General features: G+C 42.1%; 1 protein-coding gene across 1 annotated transcript in view; it reads right to left on the reverse strand.

Annotated features, from left to right (window-relative positions):
- xylt1 (xylosyltransferase I) overlaps nucleotides 1–9,761 on the reverse strand; it is a 71,477-nt gene that overhangs the window by 60,966 nt on the left and 750 nt on the right. The gene's annotated exons all lie outside the window — the stretch shown is intronic.

A 9,761-nucleotide genomic window follows, 5' to 3' on the forward strand; every position in this document is an offset into this window, starting at 1 on the left:
CGGTTAAATGTTCAAAGTGTTTCAAATTCAGATCCTCTCCTAAAAACGGAAACTGTTGTACTAAAATGATCAAGCTTCCCCGCTTCCTGCCATAGATGCATGAATGCCTTAAGTACCAAGCAAAAAGGCATTTGACATTGTGCTCACACAATCACCCATCCTAATTATCTTCTCCCCCACTGCCCTCCCCCTACACACACACACTTTTTTTTGGTACATTGTAATTTCTGTATACCTCTGAGGCATGCCGTCCAATGAAATGGAACAGAAACGGGAAGGATGGTTGGAGACAGATGAGAGGAGAGTGTAGTGGCGAGGACGGAGTGGGAGAAAAGTGAAAGGGACAGGAAATGGGAATAAAATAAGTGGAACGAGAGCAATTGACGAGAGAGAGAGAGAGAGTCATATGAAAGAGCAGGTCAACTCCGACGGCGGCAGCGTGGAAGCGTCTGCGGAGCGTTGCTGATGTGATGGCAGGATGATGATGGTGTTGATGATTCACTGCTGGTAGGAAATCAGAGAGAAGAACGTATTATTATCAAGCAGCTCAATTACAGCGCAATTTCTCCCCGGCAGCGACAGCCTCTGCAGGGCTCCTCATTGAAGCTGATTTGGGAGGCCTGCGGTGTCTGGAGGACCAGCAAGCGACTTGGTGGTGCGGTAAGACATCTCCACTTGAGATGGGAGAAGAAGGGGAGGCAGGAGAGGACGACCGGGGAGAGGAGGAGTGGGAGCACGCAGGGATGAAGAGGGTGAGGAAGTAGTCAAGGAGAAGGAGGCAAACGTGACGATGTTCATGCGTGCGCGTTAAGAGCTTACGAGCTCTGCACTTGAGGCCTGCGGCAGAGTGGAGACGGGCAGGAAGGACAGACAGGGTCTAGATGCACTGCTGACGGAGAAAACACCTGTTCAGTAATGAGTAAGAGCTCTCTCCGGCTTGTCCTGGCGGTGAAGAGTAGCTATTCATGTGGTGCACAGAGTGTTTTATAATTTTATTTACTCTCAAAATGCGTGTGTGTGTCTATGAGCCAAGGGGGAAGGAGCAGGGAGATAGAGGCCACTGTGTATGTGCAAGTGTGTGTGTGTGTGTGTGTGTGTTTGTTTGTGAGAGGGAGATTGTGTGAGTGTTTTTTTGTGATGCAGGAAGGAGAGTATTTTGCGATTTTATGCATTCTGTAGGTGTGCGCGTTTAGCACCGAGGGGACGCTGAAGAGTGTGTGAGAGTGTGTATGCACGTGTATGCATTCGTGTGGATGTTTTGCAGGTGTGTATATATAACTAGTGCATCCTGGCTGTCTCCAGTGTGTCCTTGCAACATCTCATAAAAGTGGCTGCCCTGAGGCAAAGGCAACCTCAGCTGAACTGCTTTACTGACCTCTAAGAAAGCGATTACTCAACGTAACCTTGACCATATACCCAAACCTTGTTTCACTTATGCATAATGTAACCAGTAACTGTGTCATGAGTATGTAATGAGTGAAACATGTGGTAGTTCTCTCTCTAGGCCAAAGTAGGCCAATACTACCACATCAAGGTATTCTTACAGGATATATTTACCACTTGAATTCTCATGTTGCCAGTGTTTCCTTTTACCATCTTTTATGTAGCCTTAAAGGACCAGTGTGTAGGATTTAGTGGCATTTAGCGCTGTAGTTGCAGATTACAACCCCCTCGACTCACCCTCCCGTTCCAGGTGTGTAGGAGAAACTACGGTAGCTGNNCAAAAACGTACTCGTGTGGATGGGCCCTTAGTGTCATCTAACCAACTGAATACCTCTTGCCTCACCCTCCCCTTCCAATTGTGTAGAAGAAACTAGGTGGTCGTAAAAGTTCATAGGCCCTATCTACAGCCAGTGTTTGTTTTGTCTGTTCTAGCTACTGTAGAAACATGGTGTTTCAACATGGCGGACTTTGTAGAAAGGACCAAGAATGTGTCCAAACACAAGTAGACACACAGGAAGGGACTATCTGATCAAATAAATCAATAAAATTAAAAAACTGACAAGACATTTAATGCCAAGTTATGGTACTTCGGTTGGCATTGAGGTTCAACGCACAGCTGTAGCGGCGCCATTGCATACAATGAAACACTGTATACCTTTTGCATAATTTCTCTGCATTGATGATGATGATTATATCATTGGCCTGTTTCAGAATCTAAATCTACTTGAATAGCATAACAAAACATAACAAATGTTCTCATTACAAAGCATTGGCTACTATGAAATATTATCCAGATGTGGAAAATTCGAAGAAATTTCCAACAGAAGCAAGGATCCATCAGGGTGAATAATTAAACCAGTGGAATCACAACCTGTTTCAAGTGGCAGTAAAGAACTGGGATTATTGGGCAGATTCCCTCAACCATCCTCTTCAGTCTAATCCTAAATCAGAGCTCCTACTTAGAGATGCTTGATAAAACCAGCTTGATCAGTTACTTGGCATCAGCCTACCTCTAAATCCTAAACTTCACCAACAGAGGGGAAAATTACAGGCCTGATCCCTGCATGCATGGAGGCCATTTGGACTCAGGTTAGTTTCCAGAAATGGTCTCTAACCACACAGTCTTTGCCAGCCGGGCCCAAGATACACTAACAAGCCTTCAAACCAAACCGGGTTCTCCTGAGGATTACGCCGGGATTTGAGTTGACGTCGGATTTGTAAAAGGGATGAGACGTTTATCTTTTCTTTTTTCCCCAAAAAACATTTTTTCCAGCTTTCTTCTGTCTTGCATATCTGTCCCTTGCATTCTATGCCTGTCTCTATCTCTGTTTCTTTCTTTCTCCTCTCACTTTCTCTCTTAATCATAGATAGAGACAAGTCTTCTGGGCTGTTGGCATTCAGCTCCAGTAGTGAGAAGAAGAAAAAAGAAGGAGGAGGAGGAAGGAAAAGAAGAAAAGCGCCGCTGTCAGTTCCTCTCCTCTTGCTCTACGGGACTGGAAGGACAAAAGCTTTCCCTGACAGGCCGGATCGCCCCTATCTCTACCCAACCGACGTGTCATCGCCCTGTGTCCTCACCATACTGCCACGTACTCTTTTCTTTTTCTCACAAACCCCCCTGTCTTATTAGAATAACACAATTCATGGGGATTAGTGTATGGTGTGTTGAGGAGGAGATAGCAAGGCAGTGGCTCATGCTCAGTGTCATTACTTTGTGTGGGTGTGATTACATGTTCATGTGCAGTTGGGTGTTACATGTGGATCAGCATGTTGCATGTCTGTGTCGCGGCAATGCAGCAATTTCAGGGAAGTGGGCAATCTGCTGTATGCTTCCCGACAAGGACAAGGCTGTCAAGTGTTTTTCAGTGTGATGTGACCACTATGGTTGAGAGACAAACAAGCTCCCTACTGTCTAATGATCTCTTACTGAAGTCCATTCTGCTGGGGCTACAATATAGATGCTATAGATACAATACAAACTGTAAAGACAAAAGCAACAAAAAGGATATATGACTGCCAGTCTAGGCAATCTGACATGATGGGAAAGTGCTAGTGCAGCTTCTCCCTAATGTCACACCTTCTATCTTGGCAGCTTACAACATAAAGATACAAAACATATGATCCTCTCTAAAATACAGGTCTCTGCAGAATCTGTGTATAAAAACACAATCAATAAGGCAGTAATTTTTTTACTACTGATTGTCCCTCTGCTGGTTATGAATAAAGGTTAGTTTCAGCAGAGGTGATATGTTGTTCAGCAGCAGTAATTTCATGCTCAAAAGGAATCAGTAAATTAAAAAAATGCATTTGTTGAATACATTACTTCAAAATCTGATGTTGTAAGGGATAATTGGAGATTAAAGCCAAAAGCTTAAAAGTATACTTTTACTTGTGAGCTTCAAGCTCCATAAAACTTGGTTTCCAATCTTAAAAAGATACTCAAGCATTTTAGTATTGCAGTTCTATTAACGTTGGTGGAAGGGTAGTCCAAATATGTGCAGCAGAGGTTGAAATATGCTGATTTTTAGTCCTGAGTATGAGTCAAATATCCAAAAATGCTGGATCCCAGATTACCTATAACGCAACTGGAGTCTTTGGTTAGACCCCCCCCCGTTTGGTAAACGGAACCTCTTTCAAACTCCTTCATACCTCCAGTTTGTAACAGATTGTCTGTTATACATTTGTGCAAAGTCTAAGCCAAGTTTTCAGGGGCTTTTTTTTAAAGTTAAAATGCTTTTTTTTTAACTTCAGATTAGGTTCTGAAACACATGCTGTGCGCATCGTCTTAAAAATTCAAACCTGATTATGCGGTACTCTGAGTTTTAGTTTTCACAAAAGTTCACAAAGTTCTTTTTGTATTGACAATAGTACTTACATTCAGAGACTGAATGTTGGAATCAAAGTTAAAGTTAAATAATCTGATAAAAATATAATAATAATAAATATTTACAATAGTGTCCTTTGACTAATAAAAAAAACGTATTAAGCAGTTCAATATGATGACAAATTCAGAAAATGATGTCATTCAAGTACATCACTTAAAGCAGTTGGCACTGATCTCTGATAAAATATACAGCAGATCTATTTAAAGGGATAACCCTGCAACTACTAAACAGCGAGGGACTTGAGCGATTGGCCTAATAACCCCTCCATATGGTGACCGTGTAGTCCAAACCTCTGGGTGTGGGTGTGTGTGTGTGTGTAGAATTTTAGCTCCATGCTAAATATCAACATGGATACCCGACTACAGATAAAACTAATTCAGCCCCCCCCCCACCCGGCCTCGTCTTCCTATCTCTCTATGTCTCTCTCTCTGTCTCTCTCTCAGGGCTGTCTGCTAAGCCTCTTACCTATGGGATTATTGGCAACGCTAGGTATTATATAGCTTCATTCATCTGGATGATGCGTTATTAATGTGTTGGGGAATGAAACCATCTGTAACGGCGGCAGAGGATGATGGGAGGATGAGGGGAAGATGGGGGGGAGGGGGGCAGGCTGTCTCGCAGAGGCGGGAGAGATGGCTGGGCTGGAGTTGTGGTGATCTGTTGTGTGTGTGGATTGACACAGAGCGCTGTAACTCTAATTGGTGGTAATGGTGAGGTTTGTTTGAATAGACTTGACAGGAGAGAGATGAACAGTAGTTATGATCTTTGATTTTGCAGTTTTACAGATGAGACATACAAAGACATCAAGCTGAGCACAAAGCACACACAGACACGCAGGCATATACACAGACTAACAGAGGAGAGAGGACAGTGAATCGTGTCTGTTAAGCCCCTTTCAGACATGGACATTTTGCACTGTATTGTAAAAAGACCCTTTTTTACAATTATTTTAGACATGTCATCTCGAACATTTCCCTGTTCATATATCTGGATGTAATTGGTTTGGGGTTTTCAAACAGACAGACAAGTGACAGATTAAAGGAAAAACCTGGATAAGTGCCACACAGGACACAAGGGGTCACATACGCTATGGCCTGGTCACCAGATCGCAAACCAACTGAACACCTATTTTGGACGACGATGTTAGGCGACACACTCTACCGCCATCACCAAACACCGAATGAGGCAGCGGTTTTGGTTGGTAGTTATAAAGATCAGAGTACCAGAGACTTGAAGAATCTGTAACAAGGAGCCCTGAAGCTGTTTAGGAGGCTCATCAAGACCCAACACCTTGCTCCAAGCCTTTATGTGGATTTTTCGTTCCATTTGTCACCCATCTGAAAAAGCTCTGTGTTGATTATGTTCAAACATGACAGGGGGATTACAAATGGAGCTACATTGCTTGTGTGATTGCTAATTAATATTTTAGTCAATAATCCATCAGAAAATAGTGAAGCCAAAAGTTATATCATCAAATTATTTTATATATTCTAACTTTGTGATAAAATAGGAGAATTTTGGCTTTCCTTCCCATTACAGCCTTCTATACTGAAATTAAATTGCGTCCATAGCAATGTGTATTATTAGTACTTGACTGCTTGGTTATAGTTCTTGTCCTCTCATTCTTTAATCAGACAGGAATTAAATTCTAACACCAGACCTATTCTGCATGCACGCATTACTTTTGAGCCATTTTGAAGTAGAATATATACATATGGTACAAATGTTAAACCCACAACACACTGTTTGCTATTAACTTGATGATACAGTAATCCATTTGCCCTGTTAAATATAATATGATAATGGAACTTGCTCTACTCTCATCTCCTAAGCAAGAGTCAATATAATTGTCAGGACTGTGTGAGTCATGCCAGTGTGTTTTCTGCTCCAGAGTGTACGTGTAGTATTTCTAACATCCTGACACTTGTTGAATAGTTAAATGGCTACTTCTCCTTTACACAAAGTCAGCAAAGAGGACTGAAGGGGGCAGAGAGGGAGGCTGCTGCCTCTGCTGTAAACAGATTACATGGATACCACACTGAAGAGCCCTGCAGTACATTCAGCACCTGTGCTAGAAGGAGTGTTTCACAGGGACGTGTCTGCGTTGTGATGTTTGAGCTGCTATGGATACCCAAATTTTCAGTCTACAAACTATACATAGGCTGAAGTTTTAGGATTCCATTCTGACATTGATATTTTGCATATGAGTCGCTCGGGGAAATAACACGACAGGGTTTTAATGGTATACTGCATTATGATAATAATAAAATGTTTTCCACTGCAGGTTTTGAGGGATGGTGTCATGTATACAAATTACACTTCAACATCAAAGTGTCTTGGGTTTTCGATGTACCTCTTTCAAGTCTGAGGTGCATACTTCTTCCCTCAGATCTCAATATGTTCCCTCCTCTCTCCGAGACTAACAGCAAGAGAAGCTCTCTGTATGCGAAATCTCAACGACAGATGGATGGACTGATGGGCAGGCTGTACTTTACTTTTCCCTCATTACAGGTTTTACAGAGTAACACTTTATTGGTGTAATAATTGGGACATTTGAAATTTTAAATCACACAGTGCATCTTCTGGGTGTCTCTGGACTGTAATTATGTATGTTCAAAGGTCTGTTTAAAGCAGAATAGCTCACACTCCAAGACGATTTACTTTCGAGGAGTGCCAATTTAACTGCCAATTACCACTACTAAAGTGGTTTGTATGATACAAAAACCAGCACTGACAGTGACTGGCACAAGAAATGGCACTGGAACAAACTACACTGCCAAGGAACGCAATGTGAGAGGGTGAATCTGAAACACGTGGGAAAGGTGAGAAAGGCGGTTTTGTTACAAAGTAAACAACGTTCAGGGAAGGAAAATGAGAAGCCCGGCACACAATGGAGTACTTCCGTCATACTCCTCTGTAATAAACAGTACATATTAGGGCTGTCACTGTCAAAAAAACAAGTCTGAATGAATGAGAACTAACACATAAACATACATGCCTAATCCGAAACTAATGTTGTAGAATTGACTTTGTTCCCCTGCGGCTTTACTTGACTGACGTTAAGCTAAAGTTACGTAAGGAAGCTGCATTTTACAAAGTCAGCTAACAGCCCTCTCTTTATCCTCCTTTATTTTTGCCCTCAATGTTATTGAGTCCAAAACGCTTCCTCACATTACATTACGAAAGTCTGGTGTCATAATTATCTGGTCAGCACAGCTTGCTAGTTTACACCATTTTACGCTAGCGAAGCGAACAATAACAGCCCTATGTTTCTGAAAGCAGCGGGGTACATAATACATGACTGCATTATCCGAAAGCACCTTGTTGGAGCAGAAGACACGGCCCGTTGTGCTTATAAACTGTAAGGTTTAAGAATGGAAGCTCATTCTTGACCATGAATGTGGTTTCCGAAAAACGACTCCATCTTCTCACACAATTACTTGATTTGTTCCCAAGTTCAAACTGCAGTTCCAATTTGAATTTAAAGCTGACAGCCCGAATACATATTCACAAACAGAGAAGTGGCTACACAGTCACACACCTCGGAGCTAATAGGACTGCATTAGCTATGACTGTGTGCACCCTCTTCAACACAACATACATCGTAGCACTAAAAAGGAAATTGGAAAAAAAGCCCTTATAATTTGTGTGTGTGTGTGTGTTACTATAAATATGTATGTGGGTGTGTTTGTGTGGAGCTGCTTTCCCGTATCTACGTACATGCATAATTTTGGGTGTTTGTGTTGTGTGAGTGCCGGTGTGTGTGTGTGTGTGTGTGTGTGAGTCAGCCCCTGTGATCGCGGACACAGTGGGATGAATCACATTGTGGTTGTGGTGGTAGCTGGAGAATAGACTGGTAGCAACAATAGATTTCAGCAAAGCTCCCAAATGCAAAACATCTGTACAGTGCATTGGTGCATTGTTACTTGTACTACACATGATTACAATTTAAAATCAACAATCCCAGCATGAATGGAGTGTTTACTAAATTATTTCATTTCCAATCCCTTTAATGTTAATTCTGACAGTCTTTGCCAAACATCTAAGAGCTCATTAACTCTCATTAACTCCTGAAAAACGGCTTCAAAGACTTTGATTGCAGTTGGTATAAGTTGCCACCGCTATATGAGAATAAGAAATGTTGTATAAGAACCTTAATATCAGGCTATTTACAGTCGGAATCCCCACAGAGCTGGTGAGACAGCAGTTTCAGGCTTTCTTCCACTTCTTGCTTCTCTAAATTCTGTTTCCCTCTCTGACACAGAGTGCACAACATCCTCCGTCAGTCACAAATTATTCAAGTAAAATATCTGCTGGAAATCATGCCTTTGTATAAATTAGGTATGCAGCAAAGCCAAGTAAGCCACTGTGGGGAAAAAACTGTAGTGACCATCTTTGTAATAAAATATTAAGTATAATATTCCGTGGTAAAGCCTGTCATGTATGTATTACATTATCACCATACTGTGGAACCGAGTAGAAAAAAAAGGGTAAATGTGAATTTTCAGATGGTTCGTCATGCCATCTTTGCCATCGGAAACCATTAGGAAAACTCATTGCAATGGAAAAAGTGTACATCAGAGGTAATGTTACGTGTAATGCTATGACTAATAGGGAAACTCTTTACAACACGTGTGAGCTGGACACCCGCTGTGGGCACATGGGGATCATGACAGTATATGACTACAGCAGCAGATGGAAAGAAAACGCTGACGACCAGATGTGAAGCTCGGAGGCGCTTTTCAAAGCTTTACTCAGTCTCCTGCTGAAGGTAGACTGGTTTAATTCTGGCACATTAGCAGTTTTTTACATCCATCACCAGGACCGCCTTAATAAGCACCTATTAATAATAATTGTGATGCTATCTCCTGTAATAAACCGATGTCAGGCAAAACAAGACAGACTAATTAATAAGTGACATTTCTGATGGGGGAATCTGCAACGGGTAGCCACTGTCTGCGTGAAAAGACTTAACACTCACAGCTAACATAATATGATTCATGCCATTTTATCCATACATATATGAGTCAGTGGAGATGTGAACAACAAGCTATGGTGTCTGTTGGACTAGAGAAGAAAACATCTACGCTCTCTAGCAGCATGTCCCTCAAGAGACACAACAGGAGACAACCACTAATGACAACTGTAGCTCCTGCCTGCTGGGATGACACATCCGAAGCTATGCATAATGTTCCCATCCAACACAAGTTATCACATAGAAATTCTCCTATTGTCATACTGTAGCTTCTGGCTTGTTCTATTCTGGATCAAAGTGCTGCTCTCCCCTCTCTCAGGCGTGATGCCTCATATAGCATCAGTTGGCTCTTATGCGTCACCCTTAGGCTGGACAACTCTTGCCTTGCCAAGCCTCTCACACACACACACACACACACACACACACACACACACAGAGACACACACACTAGGAGAGAAAGA

This window comes from Morone saxatilis, unplaced genomic scaffold (assembly GCF_004916995.1).
Source record: "Morone saxatilis isolate NCDOM2014 unplaced genomic scaffold, NCSU_SB_2.0 Contig17, whole genome shotgun sequence".
Lineage (NCBI taxonomy): Eukaryota > Metazoa > Chordata > Actinopteri > Moronidae > Morone > Morone saxatilis.